Source organism: Varroa destructor, unplaced genomic scaffold, assembly GCF_002443255.2.
Source record: "Varroa destructor unplaced genomic scaffold, Vdes_3.0 BEIS01000004.1, whole genome shotgun sequence".
Taxonomy (NCBI): domain Eukaryota; kingdom Metazoa; phylum Arthropoda; class Arachnida; order Mesostigmata; family Varroidae; genus Varroa; species Varroa destructor.
The window spans coordinates 4,842,485-4,865,370 of NW_019211457.1; the positions used below are offsets into that span (position 1 = coordinate 4,842,485).

At 39.0% G+C, this 22,886-nt stretch overlaps 1 long non-coding RNA gene across 2 annotated transcripts in view; it reads left to right on the plus strand.

Annotated features, from left to right (window-relative positions):
- Nucleotides 1-10,535: 10,535 nt before the first annotated feature.
- The window catches only part of LOC147755761 (uncharacterized), a 29,243-nt gene continuing 16,892 nt past the window's right edge, over nt 10,536-22,886 (plus strand). Inside the window, exons 1-3 of one of the 2 annotated variants that reach the window (XR_015326748.1) lie at nt 10,536-10,713; nt 11,267-11,620; nt 16,431-16,570. This is a non-coding gene — a long non-coding RNA (uncharacterized LOC147755761). The remainder of the gene's footprint in view (nt 10,714-11,266; nt 11,621-16,430; nt 16,571-22,886) is intronic. The other variant, XR_015326747.1, reaches the window with a different exon arrangement.

Below are 22,886 nucleotides of genomic sequence, written 5' to 3' on the forward strand. Positions count from 1 at the left end.
AACAATTAATGCTAGATGGGGCGGACTGGCTTAAGGAAGATATATTAGGCAAGACAAGAGACCGGAAACAATATAACAGACGATAATAAACATGACTTGGCGGTAGGTCGAACGCTATTGATGACGGACGCTATATATAAATATGGAAGCAAAATACGAGGAAATAACGACTGACAGGAAAAATATAGACGATTTGAGAGAGAGAGAGAGAGAGAGAGAGAGAGAGAGGGTAAGAAAAACGGGAATAAGATAAAGCAGCAAAAGCTGCGGCGCAGAACGGCACAGTTGCAGCAGGTCATTAGAAAAAGGCACACGCAGCACGATAGCAGACGAAATCAAAGCGTTGAAGAGCAGACGTCACATGCAGAAATCCGCAAATGAGCAGATAAAATGGTCAACTTCGACAGATAAGCAGACGAATAGCAGACATGTTTTTTTTTTGGACTTACTTTTTTCATTTGGTCATAAGACACTGTTATTTAACTGCTGAAAAGGAAACGTAGGATGATACTGGTGACGGGCCTAACAGAAGGTTCAGTGCATAGAGACGACCACAGGGAGATCGTGGCTCTAGAACGTTGAGAGAGTTTCCGAAATAGAATCGGAGATTTTAGATAAGGCGAATCGTGGAAAACAGAAAGTAGATGAAAAATAAATACAAATGGAGAGAGGAGGGTAAAAAATAAATGTAAAATAATTGACGAACAACACAGGTGACAGCAAAATAACGGAATCTACGCGGAACGGATACAAATAAAACATGACGCCGTTGTTCGATATATAAAAAAAAAAAAGAAATGTGTTATAGTTTAGGATGTATTGTCGGTAATGACTAAAAGGAACTTTGATGATACTCTATATGCAAAGTAGATGAGATTTAAACGTATGACGGGCGACTGAAAAGTTACACCAATTAAAGGTAACATAATTCAGTTAGAGAAAAATTCAGTGCGTTTAATAGCTTTGCGTTTAACGCCTGACGTATAAAATGGCTATAAGGTACTTAGACTCAGTTGAATAGATGTTTCTGTTAAAGGACATTCTTTGGGGTTATAGGTTACTTTAGAGTTAGAGCAGGATCAAGTTTTAGAGATCTCAGGTCCTAAATATATTTAGGACCTGAGATCTTTTACAGACAATTTACAGTTTTTAACATTAGCTTCTTTAATCTAACTTTAACCTAATCTTCCCTAACAATTTTATCGGTGTGATATGCCAAACAGTTATAACTATTGGCATAACAAGAAAAATTACCCTCAGTAAGACTTTCCGAATACTATGCCTAGTACTTTCGTACCTAATTCTGGCTCCCAACAATTACATAGCAGAGCATATATGATAGCATACTTCTATAACAGATTGGTTAGCGATTATTTAAAAAGAAAAATAATGTGTACCTAATAGTAATAATAAGTTATACTAGTATGACACTGGTAAGTAACGTGATAATGTTGTTTTATACGGTAGTTGTATCGAAGTTCACTTAGATTTTTTTTTACAGGTTTTGTCACTCACTCTTTGCTTACATAATAAGTGAACGAGGTGTGCAACATTAGGTCTCAGCCTGAGCTACGCATTCGCAGTGCTGGTTCTAGTCGAATTTCAATAAATATATAAATAAATAATTATGAACAGTAACGATTAATACCGTAATGTTTATGAAATTGCGCAGATAATAGATTCAGGCGCAAGCTACAGAGTCGTTAGTAGGAGTTGTCTCAATGGATGAGAAACGGGTCCGCTGTAATTTTGTGCTATAATGCTCGGTTGAGCCTGCCGATAGGTGCGATAGACGGCGCCACTGTTGTGGGGTAATTGCTGGATTTCCTCCGAAGAGCTCATTGCCTTTGAGGCAAAAGATAATTTAGGAAACTGGACACAGTCCAGGCCTGCGAAAGTGTCTGCTGACTCCGAAATGGACCAAGACAGAGGGTCTGAGCAGAGGATTAGAGTTTTTGTCCGAACACCGTGTACAACGATTATGTTTAGCAGAACTTACTAGCTCCCGTGAATAATTGCTTTCCGCTGGACCTGATATGTGCGTTACTAAGTTTTGACCCGAGCAGCTCTAATTGTGTAACACAACATTCAGTTAAAACAGTTAAATGTTTTCATTAATTTCTGTGGTACTTAAAAACTACAATTGTGAATTTAGAGCGTTTTAAATTAATTGGCGTATCATTATGGAGTTCCTTGAACGAGTTTATTCCGTCCACTATTAAGGTCACGTTCCTTGTTTTTGACATTTAGCGGTAGCCTTTGTAGCAACAGTGGTCGCCTGCCCTGCGGTTGTTCTCATAACTTCTTTACAAATAGCATCAAATATGTATTGGGTGTTCGAGTCTGGGGACCCAATGGTTTCAAAGGCAATTAGCGACTCATAATGTTATGTTTTGAAATATGCAAACGTCAAAAGATGCAGGAGTGTTAATTACGGTGACATTTCATCTTCTAAAAGTCTTTACGTGAAGAAAGGAAATTAAAATGAGGCGTTTCGGTGTTTGATCACCTAATCGCCTCAGATTGCCGTTTACCAATATTGATAATTTAAATGAATAAAAGCAACAGGAATTTAAACTTCAGGAATGGAGAGAAGTCGTGTTGCCAGTCTAGTTATGCTGCTAGCAACGACAAGCAATACCTTTCCCATTTGACAGACCATGATTTCCCAACAATTCGTATGTGCTTTGCAAGAACGCCCGAAAACACGTTTTCAGACTGGCTTAAGGCAGCATATTGAACTGTTCAGGTGATATGTAGTAGATAGCATGTTGGCATGCTAAACTTGAGGGATGCATAGTAGTCTGGCTTCGAAGTCAAGCATGGATAGACTTCGTTACGTATTGGAAGCCAGCCGTCTTATGAAATGCGTAACGGCAATACCGGACATTGAACTGGAAACATTTAGCATATTCAATCGCTAGCTAGAACCAAATGCAGAAACACTCTTACTATAGATTCGGTCGTCAATGATGTATAGCAGTTATCTAGCGAACTTCTTTTAAGTTAATATTTCGGTCTACTGCTACTGTACAAATGTGTTTACCACACGCGACGTCCTGTTTGTTCGTAGACCTGTGATACTCGGCGTCATTTCCGTCGGAGCTATTATATTGGCTCGGCTGTGTACAACCGGTGAGCGATTTTATTGAAAGCACAAGTAAAGTGTACCAGGCAATAACTAGGTGCGCCATCATATAGACTCCCAGGGACCGGCGTAGGGCCACATGAGATAACAAAATGGAGATTGGTTTACATGGACAATAGCTCATCGTCTATAGCAGTATGCTTTATCGTATCTGAAGCTATATCATACCCTCTAAATGCCTCTCTAAAAAGGCTAAAGCGTGCTTACTCAAGAGTTCTCGAGCTAGGTCCTTTAGTTAAACTTTCCGCTTCAGAGAACATTAGTCACTCTAATACTGCTAAGGCCTCTGTGGCAGTCGACGACCTGACCTTATGGCTCTTGAAAACGAAGGCGCTGACCATGTTACCATATGCGCACACAGAACGTGCGCCTTTCGCGTTTAGCGTCATATACAAATAGAAATATGTCTCGTTGTAGCAACAATGCCAAATTATTGGCAATAACGCTAATAAAGAGCAACAGGGTGATATGACATTCGGGTGGTTATAGGCGCCCCTTGTATGCCTTGCTACGGATGTATCTCCATTAAAAACAGCGTAAAGAGCTCAAGGACGTACAATGACACCTAGGTTAACGAAAGCAAATAAAATACTCACAAGTTTACACAAATGTTTGCCTTTTAACAAACTGCCCGCGTTCTTTCTGCAGTCCAACACAATCTCTTCAGACAGATATACCTCTCAATGATATTTTTTAAAAATAGAAACACATGCGTACTTTTGCATGGTATGGTTTTATCGTTAGTGGAGTTCCGACCGTACAGACGTTGAACAGACATCTTGAAATTATTTGACATCTGTTTTTGTTGGGTGAAGCACAATTCTTAGACTGGCCGCAATGATATAACGAGTTACACGACATTTAACTTTGCATTACGTAAGCCTAACACGAACCTTTGTTTATAATATTTGTATTCATTATAAGAAAAATAGTAAGAGCATAAGATCAAGATCAAGCAAATATGGTCTTGATAGAAAGAAGCCCTTTGGAAAGCAAAGTTGTCTGGCAGATTGGCCGGTATTACACAATAATAGTTAATTTTTTTTATGTAACTTCTCTGTTCCTATGATAATGCAACGATAATGCGTTTGTTTATTAAACTTCACTAACTTCGTAAACTAGTCCGTAGTAACACTCCGACATACTTGGTTTTATACTCACAAGAGCCAGCTGTGTGAAGCAACGCATGACGGCTCAAATAGCCGACGTAAATATCGGAACATTTAACTTTCCAAAAATGGCCAATGCTGTGGTCAAAAGATAAGTCCGGCATTCTCCAGAGGGATATTTTGATGTTCATATTATAGCTAGTAAACTATAATTTACTACAGTAGAAAAGTGAAAACAGCTATTATAGTCTCATGTGCCTATAAAATTGACCAGAACCAAATCCCTTCAATACAACCCGAAGTTCAGTTTCTGTAAATAGTAAACCTACAGGTTTTTGGTATTTAGGTACCAAATGTTTAGTTCAGCGATATCATTCCGAAAAGTCCAAATGGTTTTCTGCTTTTAGTGAAAAAACTCCAACTGACAACGGACGATTTTAGATAGTCAAAATGGTCGAAATGTTATGCATTCTGAGTACCCTTACCAGAACAGAAATCTACATTCCTCTTTTTTCTAGCGATCTAGATATATTGCATACGTTGGAACTGTTATTCAAGGGTGCGATACCGTATGCTGTCGGAAGGGATTCGGTGTTCATTGAGGGTGCTTCATGCAGTTGCTAGATGTTACCTCGCTGAGGAGAAAAGTATGTCTATAACAAGTCTCCTATAATCTTTTCTCCCATAACCTTTCTTATGGCTTCCTTAAGTCTACGATATAGCCCTGTACTACGTTTAATATTGACTATTGACAATATTTGTCCTGAAACAACAAGGACAAATAGAAGCAAGCCGAAATAGCTGTCTTGGTGTACGTAGAAATATGCCAACAACTCCGACACTGGTCTTAGTGTGTAAGCTTGGCTTGAAACAAATACATAGTGTTAAAATTTTGCACGTACTAACTAAAAAATAGGTCCAGTACCTATATACGGTGTACATATATGTACCAACAGTGTGTACCGATCAGAGTTTGCATAAACTCTGTCTTTCTAGACAATTATCTCTATGGCTCAGAACGTGTGAATCTTATTAAGACGATAGTTGCTTAGTTCATTTGTACCTCTATACAATAGACACAAAAAAGGTCTTTATCTTCTATAATAGCGTCGAATATTTTTTTCTCACTTGCGTGATTTGTCAAGCGATGTTGTATATAGCAGATTAACTGTGATGGGCAAGATTCGTTGATGCTGCACTGACGGTTTACATGCAATAAGGTCTTGCTACAGAGAGAAGATGATGGCAAAGTGATAGTAGAAACTTTCGATAGAGATAATTAAGCAGCGGAATTACAATAGCAATATGATTAAATTGTCAAAATAGCAAAAAAAAAAATAACTTGATAGAAGAATGATAACAAGCAAAGCATAATAAAACAGCAAACCTAACATTTTTTTTTTTGCTTGAGTAACTTTCGTTCTGGAGAGTTTCCGATTATTGAATCTTTCGGATTTCACTACTATGGAAATCAAGGACACCTCACGCCGGATCCAAGTTCCGATATAGGGCTTAAACAATGCTTGAATGAGTTTTAAATATGCATTAGAAAAAGCAATAGAATAAGTACTAAAAAGCTACCAATGCGTATGCATAATATGGACCCTGCACGACACACACGAGAATAACTGTTTTAGCTAGGTTGTGATTTTTTTTTAACGGTAACAACACTCTTTTCTCATTTTTAAAAAAAAACTAGATACAGTGCAGTATGGAACCTGTTCATTGCAGCAGTAATAGCTTAGAAGAATCAGTTGGCAAAAAAGTTCTCCATCAAAACGCCATTTGGTCGTACTGTATGTGTGTGTACGTACGTACTTTTTATGCAGAGTCACATAATGCCACGCAGAAAACGTTTATACAGCGAACCGCAGTGTACTATATAGCCAGAAAGGCTACTCCGACTGATTACGCATTAGAAGAAACTCTTCGGAGAGCTACTTGAATCGGCCTTTTCATTGTCATTTGATTGGTACGCGATTATTCACGCAGTATTAAAATTAGTCATAAAATATATGAATTTTGTTTCTGATACGGGACATATAAGAAACAAATGAATCGTATAAAACAATACATAGTTTCTTAACTTGCCGAGAAAGCCCAGCATGATGGTTCGTCTCAGCAGAGATGGAAATTAGCGATACTCCAACTGCTACCAGCCTTATGTGCCGCTGATGAAGCACTGAGCAAGTCCGCTCTCCATTAGATGATGTTTTTTTGAAATTTCTGGGGTCTGTGCGATACCAGGAAGCACATCGAATCTGCCTTTGAATTGTTGACGAGAGTTTCGCATGAATTAGGCCAGTTCAACTTCCTGGAGACAGATAGCTAAAGCTCTGTCGGCTAGCTAACTTAACGGGCAGGTTTCCGTTTGGTCAGTTGGATGCGGCTGCAGGAGCCATGTCATCACCACATTCAGTAAGTAGCATTTACTTGAAGAAGCGCAGTAGCACCCATTCCAACTGGTCTAAGGTAGTTATTGGACCCAAGTTAACCTCTAAGCAAAGGTAGCTCGGATTTCTAGTATTATTACGGGCTGTAAGTTGGCAGCATCTGCGTTCGCTAAAACATTTCGAAGGGCCCACCGTCTATGTCGCCTTACCCAAACTCTGAATTGCATTGTCTCAATAAATTCCTATCAAAAATGAGAAATATGGCCTCAAAACACAAAAAAGGAATCATGTTATGTCATACCAGAAATAATAACTATACATATAAATAATTATAAATAAGAAATAATACTAGAAATCTGACTTGGCTAACTACACAGTTTGCACATGGCGTATAACAGGGGCTGCACGGGGACCCCATCGAATGGCAATAAAGGCTCTAACTTTCTGACTTTTATTCATCGCAGCAAGCTCTAACTTTATGGCCGCCACACTGTCTTACGTAATAAATATACCGTTACTTACGTGCTAGCTGTCTAGATACTGAAGACTGATACACAGTAATGTGTCAAACTCTAGAAGACCCCAGTGTCTAATCCCCTTTCTTGACCAGTTGTTTGTCCAAACCAAAGCTGGGTTCTCAAAACGAAGCTAACTTTCTATTTCCCTATCTATTTTCCTGTGCCTCAGATCTAATCAACATTAAAATCATGTCTTTCTATATCCTTCTGTGTTCAATGGGTAGAGATGCCTTCGAAAAGCTCCGTTATTTCGTTTCTATCAATTTGAATTGTGCCACGAAGACATGGACAGGCACCAGATTCGCACAAACAAGTTTAACTCTTCCTTTTTCCTTCATTTTTTCCAACCGTGATAAAACTTGCTGCGACTGCTGTTGATCAAACTGCTCCCTCGGGCTTAAGTGCAGCAGGCAGCCGCTCTGTAATAGCTCTTGCCAGCATGTATACTGCCCGTTGGCTTCATGCACTCATTTACGACTGTGACGGCATCGCCTGCAGAGGAAGCAGCATTGTGAAGGATTCTACCTGAATAAGGAATAGTATCAAGGAACGTTGATAAGGCTGGTTTAGTACTACGATATTATACGGTCTTATTTTTGGACCGCTGGGCATTGAATTGTCACGCTGAGCCGGAGTTAAATACCCTCGCTGAAGCTTTCATGGTCTCTTTTCTAATATAAAAAACAAAGGGGGCTGTACTTCTTTGTGTCCGTTGCTACCGATTGTCTACCTTCGTCGATTCCCTGCCCCCAAGGTTCTATGTGTCAAAATACGATCCATTCGGGAGTTGTTGTCTACGCCCTTAGTGTCGACTGACCGTGGTCGATGCAGGGGACACCCGCTAAGAAGAAATACGGGTGATTAGTAAATGACGACAAGAATGAGCCAATGTTCCTGCTGGCATAGCCGCCGGCGGGACCACAAGGATTTTCCGTCCCTTTTTTTGTTCACTGATTGATTGTCACTGATTGATGAAACGTAGACAGTACCTACAACAACGCCGATAACCGAGCTGGAATACATAAGTCTCTCGGAAAAATTACTCTCTTCAAACAAATACAGACTGATATTATATATATATCTGGTGTTAGGGCACTGACCTAGCTCACAGTGGCCTTACGTTATATACATTTTTGTAAACATTGACTTTGTTTTTTCCCATTTTTACGTACATATTGTAACACAATATTTGTGTAAAAAGTTGTGTTAAAACGCTAAATATTCAGCCCGTATGAACGCGTTGTTTTCAACCTCATCTTGTGTGCATTTATATTGTGTAATAGCGACATTTGGTACGAATAATAGAAATGCATATTACGCAATAGTATGCATAATTGCTGACTGGGTACAAAAAAAATCAGTCATAGGCCGTTAATGAGTTATAAGCTATCTACTGCGTCGTATGCTTAGACCTATCCTGCATTCAGAACTTGAGCAGAAGAAGATTTCGGATTAGTCAATAGATAGACGCATTCACCTTTCTAGTTTGTTGGGCTTTTAAAGTTAGAAACCTTTTTTTTTTTTTTATAGGGTCCTGCTCTAATCGTGTCCATAAATATTTAAACAAACAATAGGGAAATATTGATGCGAGAAGAAAGATTCAACTCGGAGTTTAGGATCCAATAGACCCTAAAAAATATTTTATTTTGAATAAAATAGTATACAAAATATATTTATATCCCTAGAATATCACGGATAAACAGGTATCTCAAGTACAAATTTCTTGAACGCTTTAAACACTGCGTAGTGGAAATCGAGTGCAAAACGCAGTCGTGCCATGCGGTGGCTTCCATTGCTAGGTTGTTAGCTTGAAAAGCCAGGACTAAGCTCAATGATACGGCTTATGCCTTTAAAAGGAAAAATTCTGTTATTAAGATATTAACATATTAAGAGACGGAGCTGTATGGTAGAATTTTTATTGCCTAATTGTTATAAAAATGGTCACATTTCACTAATAGTCATTGATTCCCTATGTCTAACTGACTCCGTCTCATTTGGAGCTAGGAAGCGATAGGTATCCGCGCGTTAAGTCAAAATCACTGCAAGTCTTAAAAAATAGCATAACGCGCTTCCAACCAAGAGCATCCACCCCCGTGATATTAGTACTTGCGATCACTGTAAAGTATTAATCATTAAAGTCTTACAAAAAAAAAAAAATTCATGCGTATGCCTTTTTTCCCGATTAGAATCTAATCGAGTTCTAAATGAACCCTCTTTATTTAGAGCATCTGTAGCCAATTACAAGCGTGCTGACAGCGATCTTCTCTAAACCAAAAAAATGGAATGGAATTACAACATATTATTTTAATTTTTAGGTCTATAATAGTTCTCCTGTTCAACTATAAATTTAATATAAAATGACTGTGTATTGCTCTATACAGTATAATGCATCTCATAATCTATAAGAATATCTTATTATTGTCTCGCTTGGTATTAAACGTAATATGAAAAAGGTCTACTTTTTTTTAAACTTTCCCACAAGTTCTGTTCTTTCAGTTTTCATCAAGGCATACATCAGTGCTATCTTGGACCAGTGACCATTTAGCTGCCTCTAGAAATATGAGATACGAGTGTCTCTGAAGTTCTAAACGACGACTTCGATATCACGTTGAGAGAGAGAGATAAGCAATTCGTTTTCATTAATAAGTTACCGATATCCACCAAAGGAAAATACGCAGCTATACATTTTTGCTGTTAAGGACATGTCTCGTAGGTTGGGCATACACCCATTGATGTTATCCTCTACAATCATCATATCGGATCGAGTTCTTATCATGATTTACCATTTGACACAGGAGTGGGTCATCGTTGTAATGTGAAAGGCAAGGGAAACGGGTGCCTTCACGCTTTTGATCATGACTTCCAATGGCGTTTCTTGCATGCGGCGAAGGTAAAGGTTCAAACCTGTGAGTCCTGCGTTTTCATCCCAGATCAAAATTTTTCGTCATTCAGCTCCATGATGAACCTCATTTTCGAATTCAAAATATTCCTCTTTTCATATTAACAATTCACAATGTTTCTAGCAATGGAACCCTTACCTAATACAAAGCTTATATGGCGAGTTGTCGTCGCCATTGAAGCTCCAAGGCAGAACTCACATTGTTAAATCAGTCAAGTCTACTGATTTTTCAGATCTGACTATGTTTTACCTATTTCAAAAGCCCAATGATAACAACGATTTCAGCATTTCAAAAACTACAAGCAGATCTAAATTATGGCACAAAAACATGAGATTAGTGTTTTATGCTTAGCGATCTAGCATACATATTGTTGCACGCACTTCCGGCTGTCGCTGTTGTGGCGCCGCATAAGGTTTATATTTTTATCTATATTATATATTTATCTATATTTCGACCGATTCTATATTTCAACAGATAATCAGAGGCGCTCTTCGTTGCGTCCGTTAAAAGAAGCTAGCCAGAACTGAACGCAAAATCCGCTTGTAATACAGACTGGTGCGCATAAGACCAATCCAGGAGTTCCCTCTGGGCATCAACCATACGGCTGTTTATGAAGGGTGTCGACGTAACAAGCTCTTGTAAGAGGTAATTTCTAGTTCCTGTAATGTCATTGGGGAATTACGATATCAATGACTATTTCAAGCTAAGCCATTGCCTCGGAAATAGAAGCAGCTCCTAATTTCGACTCTGGCTAGTTCAAAATTTTCCGATAAGAACCGTGCCGGTCAGCCCTTCGAGATAGGCTATTGATAATAATAGACATTTCGAGCTATAACGGCTGTTTTACGTACCGTTAATACATTCAACATTGTCGCATCGGCTTCATATGTTTTCGGTTTGCATACAGGTTATATATAGTCAATCTCAATAATTAACTATTTTCTAACAGCTGACCTATAAAAGCGCCATTAGTCTGCTTTAGGCTAGCACCTTACGTTACGATAGAGAACCGGTAAACATTAAAAACTGCTGACAAGTTATGTGATACAGTTGCGAGCACCTCTCGCAGCAGTAACTGCCCCTACTACTGGGGTATTTGTCCCAGCTAGGAGTGAATACTGTTTCCATGCGCTGGTGATTTTTTCACAGAAATCTGGAACGTTCGTTAACTTCTGCTTTTTTCAATTCGACTTTCCAGACGTGCTTTAGGGATCTCTAAGACCTTGGTCTTTCGAATTAGCAAGCACCTAAACGTCCATGGCAGCGAATAGCCTAGAAGTACTACGAGCTCTATGACAAAGTGCCGCATCGTGTACGAAGACGTAGCCACCGTCAGAGAACTACTTTGCCTAAAGAAGCATATTACACCTGGTAACCTTAGCACATTGTTTCTGCTTTATTATTCCCTATGCGAAATGTATCATCTCCGTGTGCGAGATCATGGACCATATCGTAACTTTATTACAGATGTTCGATTTTCGGCATAACGCAGTCTCTGAAAAATTATTCGCCGACACGTCTGCACGAGCATTTTTTCTGGGAAAATTTCAAGGTAAGGGTCGTCTGGAAGCGAACTTCGTCGTTTCTTTGAACCACCTGATTTGGGTGAACAGCGACGCGTAATTTTCGACCCAGAGAGTCCATGGTCCGTTACTCTGCTCTGAAGGACATCGTACAAAACGAGCCTATCTCTCATTACCGATTTTGTGTGTTGACAGTAGGATGTTTTTCTTCAGTTCCCTAGAAACGTTGGCCACTGCATGCTGGGAAGCATGGAACATTTCAACAGCTTTGTACATTTGTTCTGACGAAGCAGTCTATTCTACCCCCCAGTGACGATGCAAAACTACCAGGAAATACTTAAACCAGTCAAATTTACTTAATTAGTCCGTGTTGGCGACAATCGTGTTACACGATTGCCCCTAGCAGAAGATAGTAGTGCGAAATATAGACGTTGGACTCTCTGAATATCTGATCATAGAAAGCTAACACGTCCATGGTCGCTAAAATACGATATATCTATCTTCTATATCACATCGTTTGTGAACGGTTTAAAAATGTTTACTGGCGTTTCTATCGATGCGTAGAGTATCAGCCGCGACTCGTTTAAAGATACCTCGCTTTCGTGCCGCATAATTGGTCTTGAAAGTTATTACTGTTTGACTTAATCTAGTTGAGTATATTCGACTGTACATATCCACGTAGGGTTAAAAAAGACCAGAAGTAAGTCGTTGTTTGAAGTCCCGCCAATAGCACATACCATATAACCTGCACAAATATTTTTTTTGATTTTTTATATATATATGAGTCCTTTAGGCCTAGAAATATTTTGGCGGAGCGCTTATCGCAGCTAGAATGCGTTCAGTGGCCACTTTTGGACTTTGTAAAACAACTAGCTCTTTTTAAAACCGGGTAGCAAACCCATCAGAATGAAAACCAGTGCTTCGTTCTCAGAATTGGAACTAAAATTAGCTCTTATCCAGTGTGCTCACATCTAAATTGTAATTTATTGTTGGCTCAAAATTGATGATACACATTATTGCCGGTTTTTCACATGGCTTCCAAGAAATCCATAAAAAAAAACATTTATAAGACAAAATGGAAAATCTTCAATAGAGTTTAGAGTTGGAAATTTCGAAAATTAATCTAAATTGTCTAAGAAGCAATTTTTCATACAGCTCGATCTTTGTATAAAAATTAACGGTCGCTGATTAGGTCGTCCGGAAAAGCTCTTTTTCAATCTTGTTGCGCCTTTTTTTTATCTATTAGTCGTTTTGAGTTCTTATATTTTGGGATTTTTAGCCTGTTATCAACCAAAAATGATCCCGCTAGAATTTCGTATGTAGTCGATTTAAGCGACGTTCGACCAGCTTACATTTATCAATATTGCTTGACGTGCAATTACTAATAAACATTTATTTATTTATTGCTTAATAAAGCAATATTTTGGAAATGATTAGCGATTTATGATAGTTATGCTGACTAAATAGGGCTGTCGGAAACCATACGGCTTTTATGGCATGCAAAAGATTTTGATGAAATATCTCTCTTTGTCTAACTACAAGTTCACAAACAAGAAAAGTCCATATATATATATATATATATATATATATATACATTTCAAGTAGAGTACATACATATACGGAGAACGTTAAAAATACATTACTACAAATATGATTCAATAAGGGAAACATATACACAGAGCACGGCCAAAGTCACTTGACAGTCAGGAGATACTCACTTTCGCCATTCTTTCTATATGCTCGCATTGAAGAGTGGAGATTTATTTAATCTAATTGTTAAGTAATTTATTTGAGAACGTCAAAATACTTGCTGCACTCTGTATATAAGGTATATATAGAATGTATATATCCGTGCATCCGATTGTATCGTAATAAAAGTAAATAATATCTTTGCCGGCTTAATTGTTGCCGTTTTTTTCCCACACGTTTTGCGTTCCTTGGTTCAGTTTGGCCCCATCTAACCAGCGGACACCGTTTGGAAGAACTTGTTGTCCTTTCTTATTCGTATACTGACCCTTTTAGTCTTCCCCTTGAATTATGGTTCCGTACAGGACCACCCTCACTGCATGACCTGTGGATTGGTTCCCCGCCGAGTTCGTCTTCCGATAGAACCCTAAGTTCTATCGAAAGTGACTAATATACAAGCGTCTCAAAAAGTTCCTCAAGTTTTCACGTTGAATGCGGACTTTAGGCTTAAAACTAGCACAGAGAAGGAACCGACTTAGGTATGAGAGAGAGACATGTAAATGAAAGTCAACTGGATAACAGTGCGGTATAAACTTATCTCGTTCTTCAATCCCCTGCACCAATGCAAGAGTTCTAGATGCTTAGCCTTGTGATGGGCGCTCTCCAACGGTTACGGCAAATACAGCCAGCCCTGTGAACGATATAATACGGACAAAGGATACCCAATAGCGGCTCGCGTGGGTCAATGGCCAACTTGACAGGTTGTAGAACCTATCGGTCCTCCTTACTACATATTACTACTTGCACCCCCTTAGCGTTAGAGTCTGCTGACAGAGGCTGACGTGAGCATTAAGGGCTTCACATTATAAGTCATTTCTACAGCTCGCGCTGTAAACCAGTGTTATCAGATTAGTCTTGACGCTGAACCGTGAGGCGGTACTGTAGTCCCAACGAAGTTTTCAGCAGCTAGACACAAGTTCTCGATAACTAGTGCCAAAGTAAATTAATATCGTTATATGTGGTGTTTCGTTAAAATACTTTCTACGATATCTTTGTAATTGTTAAATCATATACAAGTTACAAAATTCTATATTAATGTTGGCTTACCATATGTCACGCTCATAAGTTTTCCTGTCCGTAAGTAAGTTTCGTTGTAATGTACATTTTCGCACTGTACAAGGTCTTATGTCAGATTCTGCACGTAGCGCGTATCTTTGACAGTCAACCAAACTGTTGTTATTCTCACCGTCGTGGACAGGGTAAGAGGGGTTCCGTCGTTGTGGGATGAACCCGTTTCTTTCAGCAATCGATACGAGCAGACTAGACGGGTTCGCTTTTCTCTAGCACCCCTACTGGGCCGTTAGGCTTACCCAAGGCTGCGGGCACACGGCTTTTACCCTTGCCGCTGTTTCTTGCGCATTGGCGTATTTGGTGCCGCACCTATAGAGCCCGTTTGTCGAAACGTCGTTTGTGCGGAGTCACTTACTTGCCTCGCTCTTCAGCTCAGACGGCGCTCACCTGCTAGTTCGCCTGATGCTTGAAAGCTTTCGGGAGAGCCTGGAGCCCAGGGGCTTATCCCGCGGTCCTTTCAAGCTGCCCCAGATCCTTGTCCTTTTCCCGTCTATCCCATATTGGGTTTTCCGGTTTCATCGTAAACGGCTACTGCCGCTTTATATTATATAAAGCGGCTCTGCTATGCTGAAAAAAACGAACACAGAGCCAGGTCTCTTTTGTTATTGTTGTTATTGCTGCCGTCGTCATCTTCATCTTCGCCGAAGGCGGCGTTTGGATGTTTTTTTCGTAACGTTTTATTCGCGACCAGACCTCTTCAACAGCAGGAGAATGGCGTTGGCTTTGAGATCCCTTTGATATCTCGCTTGCCAATCTAAGAAGACGATCAAGGCAAAGCAGAACGGGCCGACCTTGCCGTAGGGCTGAAACAAGCCTCTCTCGCCCTGTTTGCCCTTTTCTGCGCAAATTACGATTTCATGTTCTATAACGTTAAGTCGCCTCTGGTACAAATCTGTTGCATCCGTTTTAAGATTGAAGAAGCACGTCTTTGTATGGGATGATGGAAACATCCCAGTTCACACGTATACACAACGCCGAGTAGGCTTGTATAAGTACTAATCTACGGAGCTTTGCAAATAAAGGGTAGGGTATTAGAATTTTTGTGACTAGCGCCGTTACGTAATACAATATAAAGTATGTTTTTTATATATAGATACGAATGTTGTCAAATGTTACGTTCGCAAGAGCGAACGTAACGCTTGAAGAATACGAAAACAAATTAAATGCTCACTTTTCAGGTAGAGAAAAAAATAAGCAAGATTATGCAATTTGTGAGACGATGAAGATAACTCGTTTATCAGCAGAGATATGGCTACATAAAAAAACAGTTGCCAACTTGTACTCGTTAGAACTGGGACGGGTCTATTCATTAAACAACATTAAAACCCAACACGTAACAAAACAAGTGTATTTTTTGCGCTTTTACTTGGCAACGGCTCGGAATTATAGAATTACTAGATAGGCGCAAACATCAGAACCAAGATTCGCCCGTGCGGATATTTTATTATACTCAAAACACTATTTATTACGTTTTTTTCTGATCATCATTTTAGCGAGTCGACTTTTAAAGATATTTTAAAAGAATTCTTTTTTGAATAAGTCCGCATTTTGTTAAAGTGAGAAACAGATTTGAAATTGATTTCAACGTAGGTGCATTTTTTAAACTAGTTTCACGCATGCAATTATTCAAAGTCGTATATTAATCTTGTTACGGTCTGCAGACGTCATGATTAGTTTCGTGACGAAAGACTCCTTTCTTCTGCTGTCACAAGAGTGCAGATCTTAGGAACACAAAATACTAGTACATGTGCTTCATAATTAACACTCTGTAAATACTGTCAAATCATAGAAAGACCATAGCATTAGACTATGAAAATTATCACCCTCGAAAATGGCTGCTAGTAACATTGAATTATGCCAAAAAATAGTATATTTTATTATTATATACTTAAACAGAAGCCCTTTTGAGTAGGTGTGTATAACCTGTAATCAACGCTCTTTTCAAATGCCACCTTCAGCACCTTTTGTATCTACAGGTCTGAACAGGTTTGCACCTTCACTATAACTTTGTTATGCCTCAAGGCTATTGCAGGTCTGCCAGCAATGCCGGGCACTGAAAATTGATGTATTCATCAATGTGGGTACAAGGGACGCGACCAACCAAACGCCCAAGTGGGAACATTACTATGGTCTAGCAGGAATTGCAAAAGCTGATAAGGATGGTAAGTTTCCTTTAAACTTATATTAAAACACGAGGCGATTGTCCTCCAATATTTACTCTAGTAACCAGCGTAAAAGCTCACCGACCTTCAATGATATTTCGTCATGCAGGTACTGATACCGATAGCCTCACAAATTAAATCACATTGGTACAAGGTATATATCATAGACATTTCGAGCTGTCGGTTTACAAAATAATATTCTACACTGCTTGCCCATTTGGCTTGAGCAGAGTTCAGGCCCAACCAACTTGCTCGTCAAGTTTCTTTGCATCGATAGCCCGATATAGTTTTATTGTTCGATATTTGAAGACTGCCTAGTAATGAACTCGGCTCATTAGTCTCCGATAAATGCTAAACAGAAAATACGTGCATGCTTGCCAATACGACAATACGAAAAGCTTCAAGAGTAGGAAGTTTTTCCTGAGATATCCAACTATCAATAGTTTATTAGACTTTACGATGGGAAAATGGCCGATATCTACCCCGAACATTTTACACTAGAGCATGTCTATAGCGAATTATCACATATTAATTACACATGCAATCCATGACCTCTGTTATATCCTTAGGACGACTAACGGATCCAAATAATACCTGTTAGAAGAGGGGATGCTCTAGGTGGCTTAAATGCACCCTTTTACGGTCGTAATGATGGGTATGCAGTCATCTGTGGTTCAAATTTTACTGTTAGTAAATAATAATTATAGCATATAATTACCATGGCGGCTTTTGTAGAAACCTCGGAAAGGTTTAGCAGATTATTATTATTACATAGATCATTTGATGACAGCGAATGCTCTATGTAATACCGACAGAGTGATATTGAGACTTGTTCATGTTGTAGGAAAAACTAAAGGCGTTAAACGGAAAATTACGTATATACCATTGGGTCATCGTGTCCATATTCTATGGGAACGAGCGTCAAACAAGTGATAGTATCACGAACGGCCATGCTTTTGCGCCGATTACCGTCTATAAGTTAGACATTTACACGGACATTTAGCTAGTGTTTGTCTTATTTGGACCAAATATTACATTGAATAGACGTTTGCAATTCTGCCACATCTTTTGTCAAGTAAAAACTTAGCAATCGTTACGGTTTTTCGGGGACGCTTATAGGAGGCGTCGGGGGACTCGTACAAAGAAGGTGTTACCTAAACCCCCGTTGAGTTTCTTAGCCTACTCTGATCTATTTGCTTTGGCTGGCCGCCGTAATATTTAGTTTCATACTAAGATCACTAGACGCTTTGAGAGACAGCATAACAGCTATCGGAGGGGATATATTCAAAGGAAAGCTTAAATTCAACCGTTCTATTAGACGGCTAAATCACTTTAAAAAAAAACTCCTGTACTAACTGAACTCCGTACAGACACGTCACAATCTTTTCATTGTTTCGAAAACTTATCAGGGAACGTAATTTGACAGTAAATGCACCGGTAGAATAATTTCTATTTAAGCCGAATCGGCTATATTTTTTTTAAAAAACTATAATTATAATTCAGACAAAATAACTAATGAATTTCACGTTAATTATAGTTAGCTTCGATTTTTTGACTTTGTACATATTTTTCACGAAAATGTATTATTTAATGCCTTTGTTTTAGTGCAGCTTCAGTAACCAGTCTGCTCTTGAAATAGCTTAGGCGAAATATTTTGAAGATGATTATACGTCACTATATATGTATTATACAATATGGTCAAGAGAGGAATATAGAAAGAAGGGTGTTTTTTTTTTTACTGAGGCTACACTTTCCTGGTACGCCAAATACATTTGGACTATATCCGCTCAAGGGCCGCACTGTTTGGTTGCTTTAATTGAACCGTTGAGCGTTTTTCATCGTGGAAGATTTTCAGTGTCTCGATGCTAGCATATGTAAGAATATTAACCACGAAGACAATGTTTCCATTAATGGCATACCGCTTTCTGAATGCAAGATGGCACATAATTTATGCTTAGTAAAACCAGGAATCGCATATTTTATATCCTAGATAAAAGCACTAAGTGAATTTGGCCCAATACGAGAACTTTACGAGACTCTAAGCGGATAGGCACCTTTTCTGCCGAAGCTATTATGAGGCTCAATGCAGAAAAGTCTGTTTTCGACATGGTACAACAATATACTCAGAAAACTATGTGTCTTTCATTGTTGAGAGAATTGAATTTATTCATCAGCTTAGGATGAGCTGTTCTATCAAATGCTTTGCCAATGTTGTACAGGCCGCTTTTGGACCATATCCACCAGAGTTAGGTGACTGTACCGCTTGACCTTGCTAAAGCCATGCCACTTCCCTTCCGGTGAGTTCATCGATGATAGAAAGCTAAGAATACGTAGTCTCTCAAATGAGATAAGGTTGATCGATGATTGCGTAATCCTCTATAGGTTTATAATAGTCATTTGGATTGATAAATTTTATGACAGTTAATGTAACAATAAATTCGAAGTATTAGAACTATGGAGTGTAAAAAATATAGTTTAAGAACACTTGTTTGGCGATATATATATGTATATACATTTACATATGTATGTATATATATATATATATATATATATATATATATATATATATATATATATATATATATATATACACTCATTCTGCTAGATTTATTATCATTAAAAAAACGAGCCCTGCGTCTTCACAAAGGTGTGTAGCAGACGAATTCCAGTTCTCTGTCCTTTTTCCTATCGTGATTTGTTGGTGGTAAAAAATGGTGGTCTTTGTTTGATCGTCTGACGTCCGTGAGGGTCCAAATACTAATGCCGTATTATATAATTGATAACTGATTGAATTATGTTTGAATTACTTTCGTGGAGAACAAGTCAAATTATTAGGTATTGCCTAAATCTGCACCTTCGAGAAAGATAATTTAAATACACGCTGTTGAGCGCAGCTTTTCTTGCCCAAAACGATTTACTTTTCAACATTGGCCTCAACAAATTGCATCGTATGATGTTTTTCATTCACCTTTATCCAGATCCACGCAAATATCGCTCACAAGAGAGATTCCTAGCACCGTCATATACACTACCATTCATCCAACAATGGCTTGTTTTTTACTCAATAGCCTTCATTGCTAACAGTTACGCATTGGTTATACTGTGTCACTGGTTTCCTACCTTTGTCCTACCCTGCTAGCCAGGACGTTATTTTGCCGAAATCACGTCAGTAGGTCTGTGCCTTGCATTCGGTATGAACTCATACCTAGGATGTATACTTCTACACTTTACGTGTAGGAAACCAGCTTAGTGTTTGAGATACGTTAAGTAGAATCAATAATCTTTCACAGACCCATAGAGACCTTCAAGCGAGCATTGGTTAGCTTTTTTGCACCGCAGTTCCCATACTGGCTATCTCTGCGTATGGCAAGTTATTTACTTTAGGTAAATTATTGCCCGGCCATACGTCAAGCGATTGTAAAGCATCTGAGTAATTTTTTCAGGATGTGACGGCTGGCAGTTTGACATTAAAATTAAACTGAAAAAAAAAATTTCGAGAAAGAACGCTCGACCGAAATGTACCCTAAAGCCCTGGCTTCGTCCGTAGGAAAAAAGGCGGAGCGAACACAAGTCGAAGGGAAAGCTACTGAATGGGTGTTCACGTTCCTGTCAGAAATAAGATATTAAGCGACATAGCTTCAAGAAGTTGTGAAGAATTGAAATTACTGCGATTACGACTAGCCAGGACCCGTAATTACAAATGGTATTACGAGCTCTGTTGCAGCCGAAGGATTAAAGTATGGCTGGGTACATACAGCTCTCCCAGATTTGCTCTAGGTAAGCACAAGATCTATTTAGCTTTCTTCCCATGCAGATGCTCACCAGCTGTGTGTGCGCAGTTGATTTTGAGGGAAGTTCACTGCGAGATTAGGTTTAGGCCGCTAGTACAATACCTCGTACCGTTGACGGTAGTGTATGGCCGACGATCAAAACTTTGGACCCCGCCATGGCATCTGTTGACTGGCTGAACAGGGATCCATTGCTTTCCCCGACCTAGTAGACTACCTTGTTAGTTGTTGTTGACTTTAATAGCCCAACTAGCTCCGACATTAAAAGAGAAATGCAGAACGAAGATTTTAAATGGCAAAATCACCTGCAGTGTTAGCAAATGAGAGTCTGGCTGAGGTAGATGTATTATATAAAAGAATCGATACGATTGCAGGCCATGCAAAAATAAACACTTTTTTTTTTAGTAACCTTTCGATTTTTTCACCGATTTTCCATGGAAATTAGTGTTCATCTTCTTATAATCTAAACATTATTAGTACACGATCTTATGGAAACTACATGTTTCAATATTAAATAGTTTTCTCTATTCATTTTAATTGTGTAATCGATAGACTTGCATGTAGGTTTCTTGATATATATATCGATCGAAGTATGAGCGATGAGACGGCCAATTTGCGACTGCCGTCTTCAATATAGAAAAGTTGTAAAATTATTTATAAAAATTATGTGATTGATGTTAGCTGGGAACAAATCATAGCCAAACGATGAGTCAGAACAGCGAACGCTTGGGGACCGAATGCATGTTGAACCGAAATAAAGACGAGGCGACATGAGAACCGTTTGGTTTGTTTTTTAAACGATCCGTCTGTATGACTGCGGAAAAGCAAAACACAATTGTAACTGACAGGTGCCATAGCAGCAGCCAGTGCACAAGTTCCTAGTGAAAGACCTCGATTGATAAGTAGTTGAAGTTGCCAGGTTATATAGGTAAATTAAAGAACCTAATTAGCATTGTTAGTGGTTACAAACAACCCTTCGCCTCGTTAGGCGTACCGCTTCCCTTCTTTGCATATGTGCTTTTCTGTGAAGTACGGACATAAATTAAAAGTGTTAGGATTCTGGGTGCGTACCTAAGAATTTTACGGTGAACGAAAGAATTAACGGATTATAACAGCGAGATGCAAAACCCACATAAGTAGTAGGTTTCAGAGTCGACTCGAGCAGTCGTAACTTCGCTTATCCTTATTGGTCTATTTAACTTATTTGCTACTGCTATAGCGAACACTTCAGATGACTTGGCCGCATGCACTTCGCTCGAAGGTAAGTGTTTCGATAAGGCTGCAGCAATCACGTGCCAGTTTTGGAGACTCAGAACTTAAACGTCGACAGGTTTAAGTGTCACCTTGCTTGACCGGGATTTTCTTCGATCAAGTACTGTTTTTCATTAGAAAAACTAAAGCCGCAAAAAACACAACCTCAACCACAATAGGATCAATTAATCCACAAAGTTCGACGGCCTTCTCTTTGGATAGTGACATTATTTGCTGCATATACTGCCTGACACTTTTACTGTTTTGTGTATTCATTTGTTGGCCGCTAACAGTACTCTTTAGCCGCTAGGCGTGAAGTTGTCCCAGCTTAACCCAGAAGAGAACCAACCCAATGACGATTCTCGCCGACTGTCGTAGCGTAAAACTCCATTATCGTTTAAATACATCCCTCACTATTCGTTCTTCGTTGATCATCCGACGCTTGCAACGTCCATTCCTAAGGTTCGCAGAAGTAAACCTATAAATATAGCGTAAGGCTTACCCACTGATTTATATTTCAAACATTGTGCAGTGGATACGAACGGGTGGATCCAATAAGAATGGACTAACCGCTGAACGTCTGACATTGTTTGTTCGCCGACTGATTCATTGTTTCCGGCGTCCAGCCACTTTTTCTTAGGTAATAGAAATAGAGGCAAGACAAAAGGAAGCAGTACCACACGTGAGAATCAACTAAGCCATATTTGCGTGCGGACACGGATATGAACGTGTTCAGAATCACGCATATTACATTTTTGGCCGACGTAATAACGTTCGGCCACATTAGGCAAAAGACGTTTTTCGTTTGAAGCAAATAAATAGAATCTAGTTCAAGTCTAAGCCGTAGAATATAGCTATGAAATACAGCATGGATAGATGAAACGGTTGGCTGTTCACTAAGGGCAAGGACTAATCACATTTACGAAACGTTCTACACGTACGTGCACAGTTCGATGAGAACAGCAATTGTACCGACGCGTTTTTCGAAACAATCGGCGTTCCACTGTATAACACGGTTAACGGAAATAGAGTAAGACTTATTAATGAAAAGTTCACATTGATCAAGGCCGATGATGTCCTAAGATTCGATTGAACGATAGAGTTAAAGTGTACAAAATATTTGAAGCCAAACACGACAAGCTTATAGACATCTCAAACAAATACGTTAATGTGTAGCCATTGTGAAATAATGTGCAGATGAATGAAATTATTTTTTTGCTTCACAAAAACTGGTAGATGATATTAGTTAATAGCGTCCTACTATATATATATATGTA